We start from the raw sequence: 24,740 nt of genomic DNA, 5'->3' as shown, positions 1-24,740 counted from the left end.
TGAGTTTGGATGGCTGAGGAGTACTTCATCTCGTGGGTAACAAGGGCTTCTTAATGGTCCATACAAGTTTCTAAAGCGACTTCTGCTCTTCTACGGCTTGCTGGGATGTCCAGAACGCAGCTGTCTCCATATCAGGAAGGTCCTGTTCTTTTTTTTGTGTAAGACTAATGGTTTGACATTGCTAGCGAAAGAGTATGATAATGTAGCGCGTAGTTTTTGGGGGCATTGCAGGTTGCATGGAACCTATCGGTAGGGACAGCGTTTTGCGTCCAGCAAATGATACTATGCTAGGGGCGCGTACTTCAGTGTGTAAGAGTGAGTCTTAACTCTTTTTCGATCGAGGTATTGAAGCAAGTATGATTCTGCAAACAGGATGATAAACTATTTTAAAGGCAACCGAAAGTGTTTGAAAAGACAAGTACACTGGTATAATAATTGTTAGTTTTGAGGCTGAAATTCTTTGCAGAAGAATCCCAGAAATATTCTAAACTGAAATGCAAAGCTGGCTGTTGCGTTCTAAATACGTTCGTGCCTTACGCCTATTTACTAGTCGACACTGCAGAACTAGTAGGAGCTACTGTGTTATCCATCGGCAGGTCATTTATGCTTCAACATTCCTTGCTTGTGGACATGTACATCCATGAGAAAAAGTTGCATTTGCTATTTTTATACGGCGAAACCCAAAAAATGCTATCGAAACGGATGACGGTATAAAAATGTCTCTCCTGATCGTCGTCGTCGTCCGTTGCGCAAAGCACTTATACGAATTATTAGGTTACTGGTGCGAAGCGGCAGCTTTAACTTTAGAGAACGAGGACGCAGACTCTAATTGACAAAGCAAATGAGGAAACTGTTCTGGCTATGTCACTTATCAAACCACACTGCGGCACGAGACGTACTGCCAATGGATGTTGGTCGAGTGTCATTCGCATCTGGTATCAACGTAAATTCCAGCCTTATCATCTGTCACTGAAACAGGCACGCGGAGGACAGGATTTCGAACTCCGTATAGAATTTCGTCGGTTTGCTCTACAGCGCCTGGGAGCAACATTGCTTTTATCCGGCGTGTGCTCATTGCCGACGAAGCAACGTTTATGAACTGTGGCAAAGTAAATTTACGTAACATACACAGCTGGGCAGCGGATAATCCACAAGGGCCGTGAAGCGTAAACATACGGTGCGACATCATAGGAAATGTTGTGGGACATTACTTCATTCCAAAGGTATGAACTGGAAATACGTATGCACACCTTTTTTAGGAACTTCGATCCTGTTCATCTAGAAGAGATACCACTGGATAAGCGACAACGTATGCGGTTCGAACACGACGGCTACCCAGGTCATCCTTCCCGTGTTGCAAAGTAAATACTGAACGAAACGTTTCCTGACCGTTGGACATGACAGTACAAAGGCTGGTCAAGTTTCCTGATTTGACTCCGATAGATTTTTTCGCAAAGGGAGCACTGAAAGATGCAGTTTACCATGAAGCCGCAACCAAGCCAGACGATATGCGCCATCAAATCGCCACAGCATACAATCATCTAATGTCCTTTCATCTGTGCATCTATTTCTCGAATTGTGATTGCACATATGCCTTGCAGTAGATGATAAGCAATTTGAGCACATGCTGAAGAGAAGTGTAAAACTACATTGCATTAAGAAAAGTGTTTATTTTATGTGTGACATGTAGTCAGTCATTCTGAATAAAATGTTTAGTTTGTTTAGAGTGCAGTTCGTCCGATTACAGTGCTGCGTAATATCTATAGACACATTTGTCTAACAGCGGGTGTTTTACCTTTAAAAAGCATTCAGGCGGCTCATGGCAAAGACGGGTCAGGTGCTACTCTTCCCATGAATAGGGCTGTTTGTTAATATCCAGTATGAAAGGCTGACGTCTCTGTTTCGGATTTGACGAGTAGGCTGCAACACGGAGGGTCGAAATGGAGAACTCGCTTCCACAAATATATGGAAACGTACACACATTTGAAATACACTGGGGTCCAAAATTAAAGAAAAAACGGAATTTTTGCAAGGTTGCGTTTATTTTGCCGTAAAGCATTATAAACAGGTGATAGTAAAGCAGAAACAATGCAAAGAACACATAATATAAACAATTACAACATGCGTAACGGTAGACAAAAATGTTCTTCGTTTTTTCCAACTTAACTGATTTACAGACACATTCCGACAACTGATTAATGTGCTCACTCTGGGGTGTGTCAACCTCCGGCAGCAAAACAGGCCTGACAACGACGGGACATGCAGTGAATAATGTCATCAGTCTTATGTTGAAGCAATAACGACCGTTATTCCTGCAGAGCTGCTCGCAAGTCTTGGGGAGTGGTTGGTGGATGCTGACGTAATGCAATCCGTCTCCGCAGTGCATCCCAGATATGCTTTACGGGATTCAAATCGGAAGAGCGAGCAGGCCACGTCATGTGTGCAATATCTTCCAAGACAACATCAACCACCTGTGGTCTATGGGGTCGACCATTATTGTCCATCAGTACAAACTGGGCCCACAGCACCTTGCAACAACCGCACATGAGCTCCCAAGATTTCGTCACGACACCTGATAGTAGTTAAAACTTGCCGATTCACCCGTACAACTTCAAGAAGAGCTGTTCGAGTGGTCAGCATAATCCCTGCACACAGCTTTAGTACCGCGCGGTGTGTCCGCTCGGTTTGAGGCGCCATGTCACGGATTACGTGGCCACTCCCACCGGAGGTTCGAGTTCTCCCTCGGGCATGGGTATTTGTGTTTTTATTAGCATAAGTTAGTTTAAGTAGTGTGTTAATCTAGGGACCCATGACCTCAGCAGTTAGGTCCCTTAGGAATTCACACACGTTTGAACATTTCAGCAGCTTTAGGTATCGGTCTCTTTTCACAATGTTTGGGTCCCGAAATCGTATTCCACGTTCCCTGCAGAGGAGAATCCGTCGAGAATCACTCTCCAGACCAAATCTGGAGAGAAACGTAGGAGCACTGTTCGACTGTCCAGGTGGCATGCTGACGTCTCTGCTCTAGATGTTCGCTCTAGCCCTTCTGTGGAAACGCGTCAGACATACATGTACAGCAGGTCTCCGACAGTCAGGCCCCCACAACCGCACGAGTGGTCGACTGTGAAGAGCGGACAAATTGAATAGCTGGCCGGCAGCCATTAGAGTGGTAAACTGACGCGCGGATTTCGAATGTTTATACATCGCTTTTGGTTATAAAATGCCTTCCCTAGAGTTAGGTCACAAACATAAATCCTCATTTAAATACGTTACTACAATATAGTTTTTAATTTATGAACAAACAGCAACTAGTCACTGTTTATGAATTTATGTTACGTAGTACATGGAATCTGCCGTAGCTAAAAGTTATGCACTGGACCCCTGGCATTTTTCGTAGTTCATTTACGATAGATGTACGCAAAATGCATCAAAATACTCGAAGATTTGCCCACTATGTTAATAGATATTTTCTGACTCTACCTTGCTTTAAATTTTATGACGAAAAGAGCGTTATATATGGCGTAGTGCTTTGGCAACTCACGACCAAATGATCAAGTTTCAACCTAACCTAGACCATGAAAACACTACCGATCAGCCAGCTACAACAAACAAGACTTCAGGCAGGCATCCAGTATCGCATTAGTCACAATATTTACTTTCGAAGATGTACATTTCAGTTTATATGTGTGGTTTTTTCGTATAATAAATAAAACTCAACAACTGTTCCATCGAGAGAAGTTGTGAAATCAGATTACAATTACACACATTCAGTTGCATTTTATAACGATAAAAAGCCTGCTAACTCAAATTTTGTGTCGCTTGCAACTCAACTTTTATAGTTAAAATAAAATGTGGTTCACAAAGAAAAATTTATCTTCTGCTGTATATGGTCTGGAACACGAAAGATGGATGGAACAGCATCATCTTTCAGTTTTCTGCGATTTACGTAATTTTGATTGGAACGTACAGACAGTAGAATTACGAGTAACAAATACTGTATGTACGCCCCAACAAATATACAACGTTGAATCAGGGTCTTCATAAACAACAGTACTACAGAACACATCAGACTACAACCACTATAATAGCGTCCAGCCGAAGGTTCAAATTATCCCGCGACTGCAGCGCCATCAGTGAGTCTAGTTATTTTTTACAAGGTCTTTGCCGACAGTAGAGGCCATCCTGCGAAGCCTTCTGTACACCGTCTGCCTCGATGCAACCAACACGTTCAGTGGATGCTGCGTGATCAGCTGCCAATTGCTGTTCAGCACTAAGGCGGTACCGTTGTACCCTTCCCTGGTCATTGGGATACAGTATCGGTCTCTAGAAAGTGTCGCCACATCCGAGAAACAGCAGAACGATTCACTTTAAGCCATCGGGCCACATCAGTTTGCGACTGTTTGCCTCCATTCTTCCTATGCCTGACCATTGGAGAGTGTCTGGCAGGTGTCTTCTCTGTGCCGTACTGCACCGTCTTTGACAGTGTACACAGCGATTCTATATGTGGAACTACCCCACAAATACTCCGCAGTCTGGTGGCTGCCCTGACGTCATCGCTGGCGTGGTTGTCCGTAGACAAGAATGCCATCTTATGTGCAGAACACGATCGCACGGACATGCGTTGGCAGTTTGTGTGATTATGTCGTGAATTAGGCACAGGATGGGTGAACAGTGGTTTGTTACTTTAATTTTGGACACCAGTGTAGTTTTCCTAAGTCGCATCTCTTGCCCCAGAGCCGGCCGGGGTGGCCGAGAGGTTCTAGTTGCTACAATCTGGAACCGCGCGATCGCTACGGTCGCAGGTTCGAATCCTGCCTCGGGCATGGATGTGTGTGATGTTCTGAGGTTAGTTAGGTTTAAGTAGTTCTAAGTTCTAGGGACTGATGACCTCAGAAGTTAAGTCCCATAGTGCTCAGAGCCATTTGAACCAGTTTTCTTGCGCCAGAAGCTAGTATGTGCCTTATCAAAATGAGCCATGTATGTATGTCGTTTAGAAAATGAAATTTCATCTTAGTAACGCAGGCCTTTATTGCTGCATGTAACAACAGTCTGGCATGTGTTGCTTGACACAATTTATAAACCGCAATGTCGACTCTGACAGCATCGCTTTCCATTTTTGACACATTTCTTGGATTATTTCGTTAAAGGTTTCAACGTCAATATTAACAAGCGCTCTGTCACTGTAACTGTCTTTCCAACAGCTACTGAATGCGGTTGTGAAAAGTAAACACTTGTTTAAATATTTCGGTTGATACTAGAGTTCAGAGCATTCTCCAGGCCGCTGTGCGTGCATATTCAAGAGACCCCCAGAGATGGCGTCACCAGACGCGTTCTTCGTTTGGCTTCCTAAAATCCGGGAAGAGAGCGATAGAAAAATTGGACGTGGGACGGTAGTAAGGATCGAACCCGAGTCAAAGGCTGAGCAGTGTCGTGTGCTATCGTTTACACTATGAGAACAACTGACACTAAATGTATCTGGCGGGCCACTGGCACTTTTTGACCACCTCTTATATGGGAAGGCTGGTTTGAACGGCACAGTGCTTAACTAGGAATGGTCCTATTAGAAGAGGTACGCCGTTGCCTCCTCCGCCCTTTGAAACGACTTCCGCAGACAGTTACAAATAACCTAAAGTTTAATGTGGATTCCGAACCACACTGCATTCATACAATACAACTGAACACGAATAATAACACAGAAAAATTGAAATTCAGTTTTTATTGTTGGTCACAGCTGGATGCTCATTTTCAGAGTGGAGAACTAGTAACATGCGCCTGCCTTTTTTAAATAAAATTTATTCTGTATTTTATGTGAAAAGGCAATAATTAAAAAGATAAAACATAACAATCAACGCAAATTCTTAGTTCCACTTACAACTGGACTGGCCTTCTCGTCATCACCGATTTCGTCCAAATTTATGGTGTGTACAGTGGTTGGCCAGAATGAAACTGAAAGAAGTGGGAGCTCCAGATGGCCAAGTGTTTAGGTAAAAATATTTCTGGTGTGGATCAGGCGACGCATGAGGCGTTTGTATTAGCGTTGTTTCCAGGCATTGGTTGACGGAGCGGAAAGAACACGAAACGGTAATCCGAGGGTCACTGAATTGAGTCCCCGTGTGGAAACCTTGTAATTTTTTTATGTTCAGTTTTAGGTTACTTGCATTGCAGAGTATTTTGGCTTATTAATATTTTCATAGAAAGATTGAAGACGAAAGTCGAAGGAAAATTTGCTGGATGAGCACGTGGAAAAATATAGGAATGTCGTCATTACTCCATCAAAATATGGATACAAAAATTTTTTGGCTTGTATGATGAAGTCTTACGTACAGGAGAACTAATTTCTTCTGCTAATTGACTCATGGAGTGGCCAAAAATATTCACAATTTTATGAAGAGATTTTTGAAGATGAAAAAGGTAGCCAATAAACAGTATTAAAGTGGTTCCTCCCCTTCCCCCTCCCCTCCACCACTCCCCCTCCCCTCCACCACTCCCCCACCCCACAGCAAATGCTCTCCCTAGAGCAACCCTGCAAAGTCTATTTTTACCATTGGGTAAAGAATTTTATCAAAAAGCTTCAAAACTGCTCGTAGCTCACCGAAAGTGGAAAATAACGCACATCCCGAGAAGATAGAGTCCATTGCGAATATTTGGTGAAATAATGCATTATGCCTAGTTCTCTACCACATTCTGCGATAATACAACCTCTTATGAATGTAAATCAAGTTTGATTTTCTGAAGAAACTTTAAAACCACCATCTAATTATAAAAATGCGGCGTTTGTTACATGTGGAAGTTGCCTGTTTTTATGACGAAAATCCCCCCGCACTTCTAAAGCATCAACTGTAAAATAATAAAAGTATCTAATTTAGACAAGAAGAGAACAGAAATTTTCGAAATGTGGTGCTACAGAAGAATGCTAAAGATTAGATGTATAGATCACGTAACTAATGAAGAGGTACTGAATAGAATTGGGGAGAACAGGAATTTGTGGCACAACTTGACTAGAAGAATCGGTTGGTAGGACATGTTCTGAGCCATCAAGGGATCACCAAGCTAGTATTGGAGGGCAGCGTGGACGGTAAAAATCGTAGAAGGATATCAAGAGATGAATATATTAAGCAGATCAAGAAGGATGTAGGGTGCAGTAGTTACTTGAAGGTGAAGAAGCTTGCAGATGATAGAGTAGCATGGATAACTGCATCAAACCAGTCTCTGGACTGAAGACCACGACAACAACCATTTTATATACGACGTTCTCGTGCATACCTTAAAATCCCTTTTTTATTTGCGATCCCAAACTTTTGTTGACTTTCCCGTTCGTGCCTTTTATAAAAATATTAATAAATGCAATGTGTTAAGCATTATTTCTGCTTATATGCAGTGTAAATAACGTGAAGCCGGCCTGTGTGGCCGAGCGGTTCTAGGCGCTACAGTCTGGAACCGCGCGATCGCTACGGTGGCAGGTTCGAATCCTGCCTCGGGCACGGGTGTGTGTGATGTCCTTAGGTTAGTTAGGTTTAAGTAGTTCTAAGTTCTAGGGGACTGATGACCTTAGAAGTTAAGTCCCATAGTACTCAGAGCCATTTGAGCCAATAACGTGAAAACTGAAAATAAAACAAAAAGGTTTCTGCATGACCCGCGGATTACCACTCTTTACTCCGTCTGCTGCGCCAACCGCTACCTGGAAACGACCGTAACATAAATGGCTCATGCCTACTCGTGCCAAAAATGATATTTTTTGTGAACACCGGTTCATCTGGACCTTCCATTTCTGTCACTTTCATTTCTAGCCAGGCCTTGCATATACCACAAATACGGACGAAATCGGTGATGACAGGAAGGCGCGGTCACCTCGTTAGCCAAGACCCGGGTTCTCGAGACGGATGAATGGTATGCACTTAATTTCGTCGTGTCAAGTCTCGTGAGTCCGTCTAATGATACGCTATGTATCATTAAATGCACTTAATTTCGTCGTGTCAAGTCTCGTGAGTCCGTCTAATGATACGCTATGTATGAATATCAAGAGCTCAGATGGCAACCCAGTTCTAAGCAAAGAAGGGAAGGCAGAAAGGTGGAAGGAGTATATAGAGGGTTTATACAAGGGCGATGTACTTGAGGACAATATTATGGAAATGGAAGAGGATGTAGATGAAGATGAAATGGGAGATAAGATACTGCGTGAAGAGTTTGACAGAGCACTGAAAGACCTGAGTCGAAACAAGGCCCCGGGAGTAGACAACATTCCATTAGAACTACTGATGGCCTTGGGAGAGCCAGTCATGACAAAACTCTACCATCTGGTGAGCAAGATGTATGAGACAGGCGAAATACCCACAGACTTCAAGAAGAATATAATAATTCCAATACCATAGAAAGCAGGTGTTGACAGATGGGAAAATTAACGAACTATCAGTTTAATAAGTCACAGCTGCAAAATACTAACGCGAATTCTTTACAGACGAATGGAAAAACTGGTAGAAGCGGATCTCGGGGAAGATCAGTTTGGATTCCGTAGAAATGTTGGAACACGTGAGGCAATACTAACCTCACGACTTATCTTAGAAGAAAGATTAAGAAAAGGCAAACCTACGTTTCTAGCATTTGTAGACTTAGAGAAAGCTTTTGACAACGTTAACTGGAATACTCTCTTTCAAATTCTGAAGGTGGCAGGGGTAAAATACAGGGAGCGAAAAGCTATTTACAATTTGTACAGAAACCAGATGGCAGTTATAAGATTCGAGGGGCATGAAAGGGAAGCAGCGGTTGGGAAGGGAGTGAGACAGGGTTGTAGCCTCTCCCCGATGTTATTCAATCTGTATATTGAGCAAGCAGTAAAGGAAACAAAAGCAAAATTTGGAGTAGGTATTAAAATTCATGGAGAAGAAATAAAAACTTTGAGGTTCGCCGATGACATTGTAATTCTGTCAGAGACAGCAAAGGACTTGGAAGAGCAGTTGAACGGAATGGACAGTGTCTTGAAAGGAGGATATAAGATGAACATCAACAAAAGCAAAACGAGGATAATGCAATGTAGTCAAATTAAATCGGGTGATGCTGAGGGGATTAGATTAGGAAATGAGACACTTAAAGTAGTAAAGGAGTTTTGCTATTTAGGGAGTAAAATAACTGATGATGGCCGAAGTAGGGAGGATATAAAATGTAGACTGGCAATGGCAAGGAAAGCGTTTCTGAAGAAGAGAAATTTGTTAACATCGAGTATAGATTTAAGTGTCAGGAAGTCGTTTCTGAAAGTATTTGTATGGCGTGTAGCCATGTATGGAAGTCAAACATGGACGATAAATAATTAAGACTAGAAGAGAATAGAAGCTTTCGAAATGTGGTGCTACAGAAGAATGCTGAAGATAAGGTGGGTAGATCACGTAACTAATGAGGAGGTATTGAATAGGATTTGGGAGAAGAGAAGTTTGTGGCACAACTTGACTAGAAGAAGGGATCTGTTGGTAGGACATGTTTTGAGGCATCAAGGGATCACAAATTTAGCATTGGAGGGCAGCGTGGAGGGTAAAAATCGTAGAGGGAGACCAAGAGATCAATACACTAAGCAGATTCAGAAGGATGTAGGTTGCATTAGGTACTGGGAGATGAAGAAGCTTGCACAGGATAGAGTAGCATGGAGACCTGCATCAAACCAGTCTCAGGACTGAAGACCACAACAACAACAACATGTATCATTAAATGGTTAACATGGTGTGAGCACCTGAAGATAGCAATATTCAGCCGAATTTCATCGCCCCAATCTGTTTTTGGTATGAAAAATGAATGAAGCAAAAAGCCGGCCGTTTTCTTTAAGAGAGATCCTTTCCAGAGTTATATTCTCAAGCGGGCTGGTACGAAATATTGAGTACCGTTCTTGTTACCCTAAAAAAAACTCTCACTACTTTGACCCTCCAAAGAAAGTAAAGAAATGAACGAATAGCAATATCTGTTCCTCCTAACATCTGAAGCTTCTTTTGAACGTGAGATGTGGACAGCTATTGGTAGTTAACTGCGAGGAAGATAATGATGCCGTAGAGCCCATTAGAAGATTAGCGATTAGAAAGAAGCGCGATAGTTGAGGCAGAAATGGCGAGGTAATAAAAAGAACAGCGCGGAGCTTAGTGTAATGACGCTTGCCACTCGTACACAACTGGGAGCGGCGCCGGTGCGACGTCGTAGAGTAGAGGAAGCTCCGACTGTGGCTGTTTCCCTCCTTCCTTCCTTCCCTGCTTCGCTTCTGCTGATCCGGCGCTCCGAGCCCGAACGATGCGCATGCGCCGTGCAGCGGCAACAGTTGAATGCGGATCGGCGCGAGCTGCGAGGGGGCTGTCCAGTCTGCTTGGCCACACACAGCCTGCCGCAAGCGAAACTTCCGTTGCCTCTGACTTCTGCCGCGACGTTCTCGCGTCCCTCTGCTGCGGTTTCCGATTGCGCCACCTCTACCGGTAAGTGAGCTTCAGCCGGCTCTACGACGCGTACTGTGTTTTCTATCTGTAGCGTAAAGCCTGTTACCGGAGGAGGAGAGCACAGCGGCCTGGTTCATTCTCGAACCAGCAGCTCTGTGTTTTGTCACCCACTGTGCGCTTTTCTGCTTCCGCTTAATGCAGTGCGACGTCTTTCGCTACCAGTACCTCGCTAATTGCCAAGCCGCAGCTGTCTGGTCATAATCGTGTACTGCCAGCTGTAAAGAGATTGAACTCGTCCTTGTGGGTGCGTCACGTGCTCGTACACCGACGACGTTGTTATCGACAAAATTTCTGCGACACAGAGTAAGTGCACTAAGTGCTGTTGGTCTGGAAATCTGTGTTGTGTAGGCTACAAGTATATTGTGCAGTAATTAACAGCATTGACAGTACAATGGGCAGAATTATCTTGTACTCTCACTGCATGTACGTAAAATGTCAATCTTTTGCCTAAAGTTGTTCCGTTCGATCCAGCGAGCAAAGAGAAATACGCAGTTCATAGTTTGTGTGTTGAAGATTGAATGTTGTGAATTCGTTTTAGATGCTGTTTGCGGTATATATTGATATTCGAGAGTGAAGCATATACTTTTCAGCGTTAAATGATCAAAAATATAATGCATTACATCAAATATTGTTTAGAAAATTTACATTTCAGCCTCGTTTTTTAGTTAAGAGAATTACTCCAGTTTCACACTTATTAGGACTGTAGATTGGGAACGAAGGAACTGTTGATTATTACGCGCACTGAGAGGCTCAATTTGTGACCAGTCATGCAAAGGTTCAAAATATGCGAAACGTGTCGGTTCCGTGGGTTCTATAACGATGAAGATAATATTTAATAAATAATTTTCTTCATAAACTTCATCAATATTCGACGAATAATATGTATTGTCTTGCACTTTTCATTTCAGGTAATTCTAGAAACGAAAAAACATTCATTTAAATGAAAAATTGTATTTACAACTGTCGAAACATAAACTTACGTTTTACTGGAAGATTTGGTTTTCAGTTCCCACATTGTGTTTTCCAGGTCAAAGGCAGCTTGTATCCCGATGTGGTGATTGAAAAAAAAAAAAAAAAAAAAAAAGGGGGGGGGGCAGTAAATATGGATGCGTTTCGGAGCATATTCGTTATTTAAACTGACTAGCGCTCAAAATGTGGATGTCGACAACTAAAAAATGTACCTCCATCAAATTGTTGACTTTTTCAGATACTGGTAAAGTAATGTACGAAAAAAGTGTTCTTCCTCCAGAGGTGAATCAGAGTGTCTCAAGATCTGAAGATTGTCGCCAAACGGTAATACGGGGAAGCACACAGTCCAGGAAGAATTTACATGTTGTGGATGTGGTGGGCCCTATTTTTCAATAAAGGGAGCCCTTTTGGAGGAAGATCTTACCCGTCATATCGTATGCCACGTTGAGGAGAATAGCTGTCGTGGGTGACACTAATGGCACGAAGGACAGGCGAAGATGTGTGGTGATCTAAGCTGGCTTTCTCGACACTGCCGGGGAGGATAGTATTCTGTCTTCTTGTGTTGACGGGGGCGCGGGACTCGCGTTGTATCGATTAACGAGACCTGCCGAGACAGTTACTGTCGCTGGCGACATTCCACCAATAGTACAGCGCCTCGCTGTTACGAGCAGAACGTATCGGTTTTGGACTCGTCTGACCTTGCGACGATACTTCTGCAATGCTGCTCGAGATACTGCGTGCTTTAGCTGCTACAAGGCTTTCTGTTGTTCGGTATACAAGTAGTACTGCATGTTCACGTCACATTCAGGTACAATAATTATGAATCTTATCGCTGTACATCAATGCAGATACTTCACTTCTTCCTTGATCTGCCGGTCGTTAACGGCCGTTGTCTTTAGTGTCACCGGAAACACTTATCATTTCTCCGTTGATTTTCATCCATATTCGCATTTCGTCATGGTCCTGATCGTGACAGACAATAAAATTCTCAATGGTCTCCAACAGTAATAGCAAATGCATTTTGGGTTCAAAATGACTAGTATCAAATACACACATTCAGCGGTCTGCTGGAACATGGACGCTAATACTGCTCTTCAGTAGTTGGCTATTGTAATTTCGCAGCTTTCTCTACTAAAATTAGTTTCATTTTCGCTGGATATTCTCCCGTGTTTTGTATTAATTACTCGAGATTAGTCACAACTCGCACTATCCTTGATCTTTTTTTTTCAGCTGAAAATTAAATGACAATTGTTGGTTTATGCGCTAATGCAAGACGATGAAAGAAGTTTGTCATATAATTTTCCTTCCGTATCATGATTCTCGGACACCAAGAGAATTCAGAAGTGTGACTTTAAAATAGTTTTATGTCGTTGCTGGTTATTCTCAAACCCACGTCGTTGCTAATCTCTTTAAGCATGTTTAGCGAACATAATCGTTTCTTCTTTTAGAGAAGTAGCTTGTCGCAGCCCTAGTACTACCGTTCGGTTCATATGAAGAATAAAATGAAGACGAAAGGTGTGAGAGGAGGAGAAGTAGAAGGGGGAGGAGGAGTTTTGGTTAAAGGAAAAAAAGGAAATTTCTAAAGCAAATCATTGTGTGTTTAAGGTACAAGCTGTATATAGCGCTCATAATGCAGCAACACTTAATTAAATACGCATTATGTTATGTAGGCTGTAAACAGAGACGTTGTACGTTGCGATATGCAGTGTAGTAAAAATTGGTTTAGTTTGTATTCGGTTGCAGGGGTGATGTGGCAGATGTCGGTTTATGAGTACCCGCTAACTGTATTTCCTCGCGAGCTTATTAACAGCTGTCGGCTGCAAGGAAACTATTAGAATTATCAAAGAGATTTATTGATGAGAGTGATTAGGGTCTTAAGTAAATTCTCGTGCTTAGAAATTTCACTAGGTGCCACACACGAAGGAATAATTTTTTGTTGGCCACCTGTTTGGTTATAACTGGTACAGTTTGTTTCTTTTACATTCTTCATGAAAGGAGAGAGGTACAGTTTGTTTCAATTTACGGAGTTTAATAGTCGGGACATAAAAAAAACGCACTCAGCTGCACTGTATTACATTGATGTTTTGGCTGTACTACAAAACCATTGTAGAAATAACTGAGACAGGGAGCTGAAGTCTTGAAACTGTTGATGAGAATAAACAAATCGTAAAGTGATTGTGGGAAGATCATTCACTGTCCTTTTGATAAACCGAATGACGTTGCACATTTTTTATAAAGAGACTGTGGAGGGTGGAGGTTCCAGTCTTCATCCGGCCATCCTGATTTACGTTTCTCTTTTTTTCTTCTCAAGTTCTTCGAATGCCGGAATGGTTCCTACTAATGCATAAGGCCACAGCCGACGACCCCCGTAAGCGTCGTAATACGAACAAAACCATGAACTTTCGACATTCTACTCCCTGTTCAACGTTTTATTTGCGGTTTTTTCGAATGCTGATATCTTAAATCAGTTGTAGAAGTAATTTGTTAATGAATGGAAACGAGAACTGAGTGTATTTGTCACTTCGCCGAAATAGCTTTAATCCGTAAGGAAGTACATTAAGCACCACAGCAGTGTCAGTGATTACAAACGCTACATGAGCCACAGACTACGAGAAATGTCACAACGTTTATGAGATCCGTAATGCCGCATTTTATGCTCGCTTGTTCGGCTGATACGAAATGACGCTGCAGTCGGAATAACTAGTACTAATGGCGAAGTTGCAATGAAGTTCAACGAAAGGAACGAAGCCAGTCCGTGCATTTGACTCGTGTAGTTGTATCGCTGTTTTCAGAGTTGTGACCCAGATAAGAAAGTTCTGGATGGCTGATTGAAACATAACAACAAACATATTAAATTGTAAGGACAGTTACCATATTTCGCTTCTTTGTTTGGTTAGATTTTTAGTGGGGATTATGTCATTGTATATAAAAATGAATGGCGTTTTTATAGCAACGCCGCTGGGGCAATTGTGATGATTACAGATGACTGATACCGAGTGAAATGGTGCACTAGAAAGGGATTCGACTTAAACTAAGGAGGTACCGGAGTCAAATCCCTGTCCATCTGTCCCGATTTAGGTTTCCTATTGTTTCTCCTAAATAACTTCGGACGTTCGAAAAGAAGGTCACTGCACAGAGTAGTTATCCACCCACGTTTATATTAAGTCACAACGCAAATTGTTTTTTTTTTTTTTTTTAAGTTTGTTACATTATTAAGTTCGTTGCCTTACAAAAGACATAGGACAGGACGTTCTCCGTAATACGTCAGTCCAGTGTTATTTGAATGAGTATATATTGCCCTGTAATGTAGTCTATGGATAACGATAGTGTTAGAAAGTAATAGAGCTATACATAACGATGAAAACATTGGGATCACTTTCTGAGCTATATATTTCACGTTCTACTTGAAACATACAGATTCTTCGATGGCGGCGTGGATTAAGGTCTAATTTTATTTGGAACTATAATTATTACAACCTAAATTATCGCAGGATGTGTGCTTATTATTATCAATTAACAGCCAAAGTTTTTAAAAAAGAAAGTTAAATTGTCTTACAGTTGAAACGGACATCAACAGTGCCCTCGGGTTATTGAAATAGTAAGAAGCAGATGAGAATCAGAACGAACATTTTTTTTTTTCTACATGCGTTCCAGATTTTGAGATCCAAAAAGTAGCAAGTGCATCCTGGATTTTCCAATATGCATCTGAGTGTCTTCATGTAACAAGGACGTTTCCGCGACATTTCTCAGAGTTAAGAAATACTATGAAAATAGCAATATTTTGTCCAATGCAGACTAAGGAATTGCACGATTCTACTGAAATACAGGTTGCATTGGAATGCCCACAACCAGCTCATTCACCATCTCACAGAAGATTAGCACAAAATGCTCGAAACCAGGCATCCTTGAAAGAAGTAAAATGCTTTCAACTCACGCGACTAGTTGCTGTCGTTCCAGTACAACTGGAAGATAACACTCTGAAAACCATCACCAGCACCATCCCAATCACTGCCATCGTCAGGCGTTCACTACTGGATAAAGGCCTCCTGTACACTTTTCCACTCACTGCCGTCATCAGATGTACGCATCCATGCACTGTTCCTGCATGTTTTCTGACGTCATCAACCCATCGTTTCGATTTTTTGTTATCCCTTGTAATACGAGAGAAGTACGTCCTAGGTCAATTTGTAATCCATTCATCTGAATGCCTGCGTGCTTGTGTGGATAGATGGGTGTATTCCAGCGCAAATCTGGCACGCCTGGAGGAATGTCAATAAAACCAACACCGGTTTAAAGCCCAAGCGACGCAAGCGACACGGCGCATCATAATTAGCAGTGAAAACTGGTACAGGTGAAAGTATGCGATAGTAGAAGCACCGCAAACAAGCCGTTTGCGACTTAACTGCGAATGTGTGCCCACTGGCTTCAGTATCAAATATTGTCCTACTTAGGACAAATGTACATGAAACGTAGAGTCTTCACCTAATTGGGCTCAATTTTCGCTCAAGTCCTATGTGTGGAAGGAATACAGAACTATTTCAGCACGTTACGCGTGGTGAAGGTAGTTTTTCAAAACCCACGTTGATAAAGACATAACTAGAGTCGAAAATGTCTCAAAAACGTATGTACGGACTGTTACCTTCAACCATTTAAAGTGGTACTTTAAAGTCATTAGATTTAGGGTCTATTTTGACAGAGTTTGCTAAGTAACAGGCAAGAAATATTTCAATAGAATGTTATTGTTCGAAGAAAAAGTTGTTAGCACATATACTGAAAAACTGCACGAATCCTATATGACTTTGTTAATGGAATACTTCTCTTTCCTATCACACGCAAATTTGCGCTTTGTTTGTAGTTACATACATAAAAAAGTTTGACCTTGTTTACCACTTTTCAACTACTTTCATGGTAAACTTTCTAAAATTTAAATATATACTGGTCAGTTCTTTTTGTATGAAACGTACAATTTACCAAGTTGAACAGTGTCTTATGATTAGCATGTCAGTATAAAGGCAAATGATATTTTTTATTTCTGTCGCTCTTTTTCCGATGGAAAGTGAAATAATTTGTAAATTATTGTATTAAAAAGTTCCATTATTAAATTTAAAAAATAACAGAAATTTTATAGTTCCATTCTTTTTATTGAGTTTAAAAGATAGCATTTTTTTTAATTGAGAGTTGAACAACGGAATTGGTCTAAAATCTTTTAAATATATCAGGAATTACTTTAAATGGAAATGAATTATTCCTTGTTTTAATATTTAGCGGTGGAATAAGATTCAAAAATTTATTTCTCTACCAGAGGATGTCTATGTAGTAATTATTTTCGAAGAAAAAAAGAACCTATGTTCCATCACAAGAGTTAGATTTATTTTTAAAAATCTTACCAAGAACTGAAGTAAAGGCAACTAATGTGCGAGTGTGTGTAGAGGGGAGGGGGGAAGGGCGGGGGGGGGCGGGCGGCGGGGGGTGCTGGTGGGTCGGAGAGGGGGGGGGGGAGAGCGAGCGCAATATGATACGTCGCTTGTATGGAAGAATGATTTCGAACGGGCGCTGCGTAAAACATACTACACGTTTATCATCCTATCAGAAAATGTCTTCTGGGTACACTTCTCTACTTTTTCCAGGATTTAGGTTCCAAACTGTGGTTCATTTGGAGAAACGTCAAAAATTGATACTGGTACACCAGTAAAAAACGCGAGACTGATAGCGGTTACATGGGTTTTACATGTAATAATAATCGCTGACGTCTTTAATATAACATTGGTGCAGTTCAGTAACCAGGTAATGCCAGTAATGAGCAGGTATGGAACACGAATCTGCATTCACTAAATACTGTGCCCATATTGAAGCTCCAGGCTGCGTTTCGAGCTCTACGGCGCCTCTCCAGGTGCAGACGTTACTTTTTCATCAATATCTGTGTACAGTTTTAGATTGTTGCCCGCTGAACGACAAAATTATCGTATTTTCTTTGCGAGAGCTATTAACTCGTTCTTCTAGTGGTGATTGTATTAGATCCAGTAATTAATATCCGTGATAATAAAAAGTCTGTTACTTAATGGTAACTGCATCAGCTTACTCGTTTCCCTGGCTCAGGACCAGAGAAACTGCACTGAAACGCTGCTAAACGTCATGAGATGTCCTGAGTATGAAGCGCCTGTGTGTCACACATTTCAAATAAGTTAACGATTTGCCACGAAAATCATATTTATGTTCCGCATTTTACGCAAGTATTGTAAAACTAACGAAATAAGAATCACGGGAACAAAAGGGACACTGATTTTATAATTCAAAAGAATTAATTGTAATATGCTACTTTCGTTTTAGTTTCTCGCAAAAACGTATGTTGAGGCACATCTGAAGTTGAAAACTTTCGGGTTTTTACTTGACAAACCACGCGCATAACTAAATTAACAACTAGGAAAAAGTGTTCCTGTAAATTAAATTGATGTTCTGGGTTAGTAAAATAAAGAATGCAATACGAATTCGGAGTAGCTTCTTGGTTCTACATCTACATCTACATCTACATCCATACTCCGCAAGCCACCTGACGGTGTGTGGCGGAGGGTGCCATTTGGTCCAAATGGGTGAGTACCTACACGAAGGTGATTTGTTATGTAACACAATGACGGGGCCGTACTCGCGATTGGTCAACCGATGCACAAACGTCGCTAAATTACTCAGCTGAATGCACGACTTGAAACTGTTTCTCCGAATTGTATGTGCCAGCAGCATAAAATAGTGCTCTGTACAAGACCGATAGCGAAACATATCTTTGATAAGGATATCAGCAGCGGACGGCTAATGTCTCACCACGCCATTCTTGCTGTCCACAAAAGCTGCACATTCGCTTGTGCGTGATCTCTGTCGACTAAGCCACTCATTCCTTACTTAAAGAAAATGTGCTTCTGAATTTCTGCTGGACCACTCCACTGACGTAACTGTTTCAAAGACAAGAAAAAGATTTCAGTTTGCTTTCTACGAAACGTCTTTGAAAGAAACATATTTTTGAAATTTCACCATTAAAAACGTAATATACAGGATATTCACAGAGACAGAAACAAGTTCAGAACTGAAATTGTTTTCCGGCGAATTTTCAGGACCAGTAACATGTTTTACTTCGCAACTATACGTTATGGCTATTAACAAACATTTGTACGTCTTTTACTTGCAGCTCAGATGTCTAAAAGGCAAAGGATAAAATGAACTAACCTTGCAGTGTCGTATGAAATATAAACTGTTTCATACCAATATCGTTTAACAGAACAGAATCGAAGCATTTGAGATGTGGTGCTATAGACGAATGTTGAAAATTAGGTGGACTGATAAGGTGAGGAATGAGGAGGTTCTATGCAGAATCGGAGAGGAAAGGAATATGTGGAAAACACTGATACGGAGAAGGGACAGGATGATAGGACATCTGCTAAGACATGAGGGAATGACTTCCATGGTACTAGAGGGTGCAGTAGAGGGCAAAAACTGTAGAGGAAGACAGAGATTGGAATACGTCAAGCAAATAATTGAGGACGTAGGTTGTAAGTGCTACTCTGAGATGAAGAGGTTAGCACAGGAAAGGAATTCGTGGCGGGCCGCATCAAACCAGTCAGTAGACTGATGGGAAAAAAATCGTTTAAAATATTTAATAAAACCAAGGTGTCTTACTTACTTGCTTTCTGTTATACGAGCTTCGTATTTTCCAGCATTACATCAGAAACATAAAGGCTATTCAAAGTGACTTGGACATCCTTAATATGTCATAAAAGCTTCATAATATCAAAACAAAGTTTACAACAAATGCTACTCTTCAAAGGATTATTTTTGGTACGATTGACCTACAGATTATTTTATTCGAACACATATTGAAACGGCAATGGTATTTTAAAATCGAAAGGATAGGCCTACTTCTGACAATCTGTAGATCTTTAAGATAATTGTACAAGTATATAAAGTTTCACAACAATAGCCCAAATATAAATCAAAAGCGAGGCCAAAATTTATGAGTATAGAAGAGTTTGTCTCTGTTATTCAATGTTGTTGTGGAAATGGAATTGTACTGTGCTGTCTGGCTAGGGATAGTTTTTCAGCTCACCACCTGCCAGCTTTTGGCAAGTACGAATAGATGCTATATCACAAAACTGCTCTTCTCCATAACTCTCTTATGCTTTTCTAAAATTTGTTTAAGACAAATTTTAGTTTCAACAAAATGTCTCTAGACGTCGTTACGAGCATTAAGAATATTGTGTTCTATGATTTGTATAAAACTGTTTCGTCACACTCACTTGTTTCTGCATTGTTATACTGTTCATAAAACGTGAGACACACCGCGAATCTTTGGATTTCGAGCATATGTTTATTAATTAGTGCGTTAAGCCAAAACCGATGATAAATAAAATGTAATATTTTACACCATTGGAAGAACTTGATACCAATAAATATATGACCGGCCGCTTTCTCCTCTGTTAAATTAAATTCCAGTTATGTAAATATTAGATCGCAACAGTAAATTAAACTTTTTCATCTTTTGTTAAACGTAACGAATTCCACATGACATAAAAGCTTTATTTTTCATGTTTTGGGGTTATGAAATGTCCCGTCAACATTGCGGTTATTACAATTAACAAATACTCGGTGGGCAAGTATGGAGCGAACTTTTCTTCTTCTTCTTCAGAAATCATTGCGGCATTCTCCTTAAATGAATTAACGTAATTGTGGGGACTCTAAATCAGAATGGTTTGAGGAGGGTTTTAATCCAGCTCCTTCCACATACAACTCCAGTGTCTCAGAGTCGCGCAACCGCCCTCGGTCAGTGAAATAATACGAAGTGCATACGTGGCATTCAGGATAAAAGTGCTGTTAAGTCCGAACATAGTTTCACTAATTTTGCCTCAAAGTTAAAAACTAATTAACAATCAAGAACGTTCTTGTAGATTTGTTTTTATATGACTGATAGAAAAAAGTTTTCTTATTATTCGTCACACATCAAGAACTTGTACTATACTGGTGTGCTAAACTTAAGGACGAAAAGTGACTTTCCTGTGATGTGTCACTTACAGGTAACGTAGCTCGACGAAACGGGGTCCATACATTGAAAAAACTGTTACAGTATAGTGCAGAAGGTAACTGAAAAAAATCCAATGGGACGAACAGATAGGACACTATTTGTGGTGTCACAGCCAGACACCACACGTGCTAGGTGGTAGCTTAAATCGGCCGCGGTCCTGTAGTACATGTCGGACCCGCGTGTCGCCACTGTGTGATCGCAAACCTAGCGCCACCACAAGGCAGGTCTCGAGAGACTGACTGTAACTCAGCCCAGTTGTACGGACGACAGAGCTAGCGACTAGACGTACGAAGCCTTTCTCTCTCATTAGCCGAGAGACAAAATAGCCTTCAGCTAAGTTAATGGCTACGAACTAGCAAGGCGCCATTAGCCTTACAGTGATTGTAATTAGAGTCTCACTTGTGTTCACCATAGAGATGTACAAGAAGAAATTAAAGATAAGTATATGAGAAACTCCGTTCTCTTCTTCATAGCATTAATTACGTATCCTGTTCCAGTACTTCACGCCCGTCTGCGTTAGTCTAGCGTGCTTTCTAAGCCACCTCTATCTACAAGGTGTTGGCCCAGCTGCCGACACATCACTATTATTCGAAGACAACAGTTACCATGAAGTCACCGCCGTGCTTGACGGTCCCTTGGACATTAGAAAAGGCGGTCCGTGGTTTTTGGTAGCGTGTATGATCGCCATGGTGGCAATGCATCCTCTGCGACGTGCTTCCACACTGGCCAAAAGGTTCGCGTGGACATCTTGTTGTTCTTGCGGTAGGGTGTTCCATCTCTCCGCCAACCCGGACGTCTGCCCAACGCACCCCATGCGTGCTCAGTAGGGTTACAGTCGTGGGAACGGCCAAGCCGGTCCATTCGCCGCATATAATCTCGAACAAACAGCACTTCCAACTCCGCTGTTCGAAGCGGTCGTGCATTGCCATCTATAAAAGTGAAATCAGGGTCGAATGCACTCCTGGAAAGAGTCTCATAGGGGAAGGAGTACAATGTTATAATAACATGCACCAGTGAATGTACCGTGCTCAAAGAACTGGAGGCCAATAGGCCCAAGCAACGTTACGCCTCCCCACACAGTGATACCTGGGCAAACAAAACGATCATGTTTGACAGCATTCCTGTGTGCATTACGGGTTACCACTCTAGTCATATGAGGCTAAGTCCAGAATCATATCGAACACGATCGTTTTGGTGATCCAGGTGTTATGGTGTGGAGAGGCGTATGTTGCATGGGCCGCACTGACCTCCAATTATTTGAACACAAAGTATTCACCTGTTACCGTTATTGTCACACTGTACTCTATCCCACTGTACTCTTTCCCTACGTGCATCTTTTCAGAGGGTTCTTTCGGTCCTAACCTCAATTTTGTAGACGACAATGTGCGACCTAATTGATTCAAAAATGGTTCAAATGGCTCTGAGCACTATGGGACTTAACTTCTGAGGTCATCAGTCCCCTAGAACTTAGAACTACTTAAACCTAACTAACCTAAGGACATCACACACATCCATGCCCGAGGCAGGAACACGCTGCACAGCACGCGCTGCTGTCCGTGGCGATCACATACCTTGTTAAGAATCTATTCCGCGTTTTGAAATGTCCACGGGACCATCATGAACAGAGGTGTAATTTTTGTTCGTCTCGTTGCGTACGTCTTTCAGTTATCTTCTATACTACAGCTGGCAGTTCTCTTTTATGTATGGTCCAAGTTTCGTCGAGCTGTGTTAGTTAGCAGTGACGCATCATGCGAAAGATACTTTTGTCCTTAAGTTTTCCGCACCAGTGTGTTAGGAAAAATTTATTACAGGGAAGTTACGGAACTGATGTAAGCAGTAAGTAAGAACGAAACTATTTTTTTGTTTTGTATCAAAACAAATTAGTGCTGTAAACCTTCCAGTTTCTGTGAGATCTTCACCGTCTTGACTTCCTTGATTACATTCTGAGTTGAGTGTGGACTACAATTGCCAGTTTCTTGAAAAATGTCTGACAGATTGCTCACAAGAATATATTTAATAGTAAGAAAAGAATATAAGCAAAACGGAGATAACGTACTTGACTGTGTTGACCCCTTGCTTCACTTATCGTCCGAAACGTACGCCCAAATTCATCTCTGGAATACAAATAATCGCCAGCTGATCGGTAACTGTTAAATTGTCCACTTGGTTCGCTACTAGTCTCACGAAATACCATACTGTAGCATATTTACAGAGTAGCAGCATTTTAACAACTTCTGGAGTTAAAACACTTGTATTGTGAACCCTATATATTTGACAAAATATTTCGTAGTAACTAGCGGAAAACTTATTAAAACTATATTGGACACTCGCTGAAATTGCTTTACGTAAACTAATACAATTTCATTTTAAATTGGAAATATTTTGTCACGAACCGCCTTTCGGCTTCTTAGGCCGTCGTCAGCTGAAAACTGAATTTTGGAACCACTCATAAAATGGCGTGCTACTTGCACAAATATTAGTGATGTAGACACAGAAGATACGTCAAATGATGAATTTAAGTGTGTTTAAATAGGGAAAGTATTGCATTTATTGTTACGCAGAACGTTTCAAGAACATGAAAAAATAAAGTTTTTATTTTCTGCGACTATCGTGAAGTGCAGCAAAATATGAAAAAGAGTTGAATTTACTTTTGTAGTCGAATATTGTTAAAACTGAAACTTAATTTAACATAAGAGTAAACGGAAATTGTGTTTGTTTATTTAAAACTAAGTTGGTACTCTTCAGTGCACGGTGAAGAACAGGAAGATTAGAGTCTAGCGTCCCGTCGACGATTGATTATTAGAGACCGAGCACAGGCTTGGGTGAGGGAGGGGTGTGGAAGGAAATCGGCCATGTCATTTCAAAGGAAACATCCGTTCATTTGCGTTAAGCGACTTAGGAAAATCAATGAAAACCTAAAACCGAATGGCACACGTTGAATTAATGCTACGTCTTGTAAATATCACGTTTCAGTCATTTGTAAATAAATGAGACGAAGTGAATCATGTTTAAATTTCGATTAGTTTGCCTTACAGTAACATGAAGTGACCAAGAATTGATTAGGCGAGTTTGAGCTGAACTATATAGTCTTAGAAACCAATCCAGTGTTTTTCCATATGGAAAAACACCCATAAACTAAGTCTTAAACCAACCAGAGGTATTACAGCGAAACAATCGTATTTTAATTTGATTCGTTCGCGCTGGCCTATCACTGTAAATTTTCAGGATACATACTGGAACACTTGATATTGTTACGTACATGTCCGTCACCTGTCTGATACTGCGTTGGACCTCTCATACCCTCACTGAAAACCTATAAAAAGAATGGCCACGTGCAAGTAGGACTTGCGCTTTGGTGGTTCCGTACAAACTTAATTATGTATACATGTAGTTCATCCATCCCGAAATCGAGAATCTCGACGATTTTTGTCTTTTATCGATGTCGATATTTAACATACGGGCAGACAGACAGTCGGACAACAAATGACAAAAAATTTTTTTTTCGTGTGATGTAATTACAAGTTAACGATTTTCGGATTTTTTCCTTTACTGTACTGTCAATCTTTGCTTCGTTTCAAATTTCATGATTATTGGTCAAGGGGAAGTAACCTGTGGATTTTAATAAGTGAGTTTGCGAGTATGATATCAAAATATGACATAAATAGTCGTATCTATTGATTGCATTGACTCACAAGCTTAAATTTTTTACATCTCCAAGAGACCGCATACCTCAATATGTGACATAAATTTCAACTCGATATGTCTGTCCGTTCGTTGGGAAGAAGGGGTCTTAACCTTCAGACAGACAGACTGACAGAAAGACGAACAACAAAACGATCCTATAAGGCTTCCATTTTTACCGACTGATGTATAGAAACCTGAAAATGAGTGTTTTCTTGGTCATTCGTTCTATTCTTATTTTCTCTGGTTCCGTCACACCTTCTGAATCGGAGACAGTGGGTCATAAAAAGAGATGTTACATCTGTGATCAATAGAATGCTGTACCATATTACAAAAAAAGAAGGAAAGAGGGAGAAAAAATGTACGTTATACAGAGATTGTAAAGAACATACTACAAGGAAACTATTTAATTGACAGCCGAAAAGGTGAGTTTTACGACAGCTGTCTTCATTTCTTTCAAAATACTGTGAAAACAACAGCCTGCAGAAAGACATCCACCTTTCTGTGCGACGGCGAGATATGTGTTTAACCATGTGCAAATGTTTTTTCTATTTTGTGTTCAATGAGTG

The 24,740-nt window shown here is 41.1% G+C and overlaps 1 protein-coding gene across 1 annotated transcript in view; it reads left to right on the top strand.

Annotated features, from left to right (window-relative positions):
* The first annotated feature begins 10,317 nt into the window (after positions 1-10,317).
* The window catches only part of LOC126253098 (probable sodium/potassium/calcium exchanger CG1090), a 538,377-nt gene continuing 523,954 nt past the window's right edge, over positions 10,318-24,740 (top strand). The window contains exon 1 of the mRNA XM_049954205.1: positions 10,318-10,439. The gene's annotated coding sequence lies outside the window, so the exon portion shown is untranslated. The remainder of the gene's footprint in view (positions 10,440-24,740) is intronic.

The sequence above is a fragment of the Schistocerca nitens genome, chromosome 4 (genome assembly GCF_023898315.1).
Source record: "Schistocerca nitens isolate TAMUIC-IGC-003100 chromosome 4, iqSchNite1.1, whole genome shotgun sequence".
Lineage (NCBI taxonomy): Eukaryota > Metazoa > Arthropoda > Insecta > Orthoptera > Acrididae > Schistocerca > Schistocerca nitens.
This window is presented reverse-complemented; position numbering and strand designations above follow the sequence as displayed.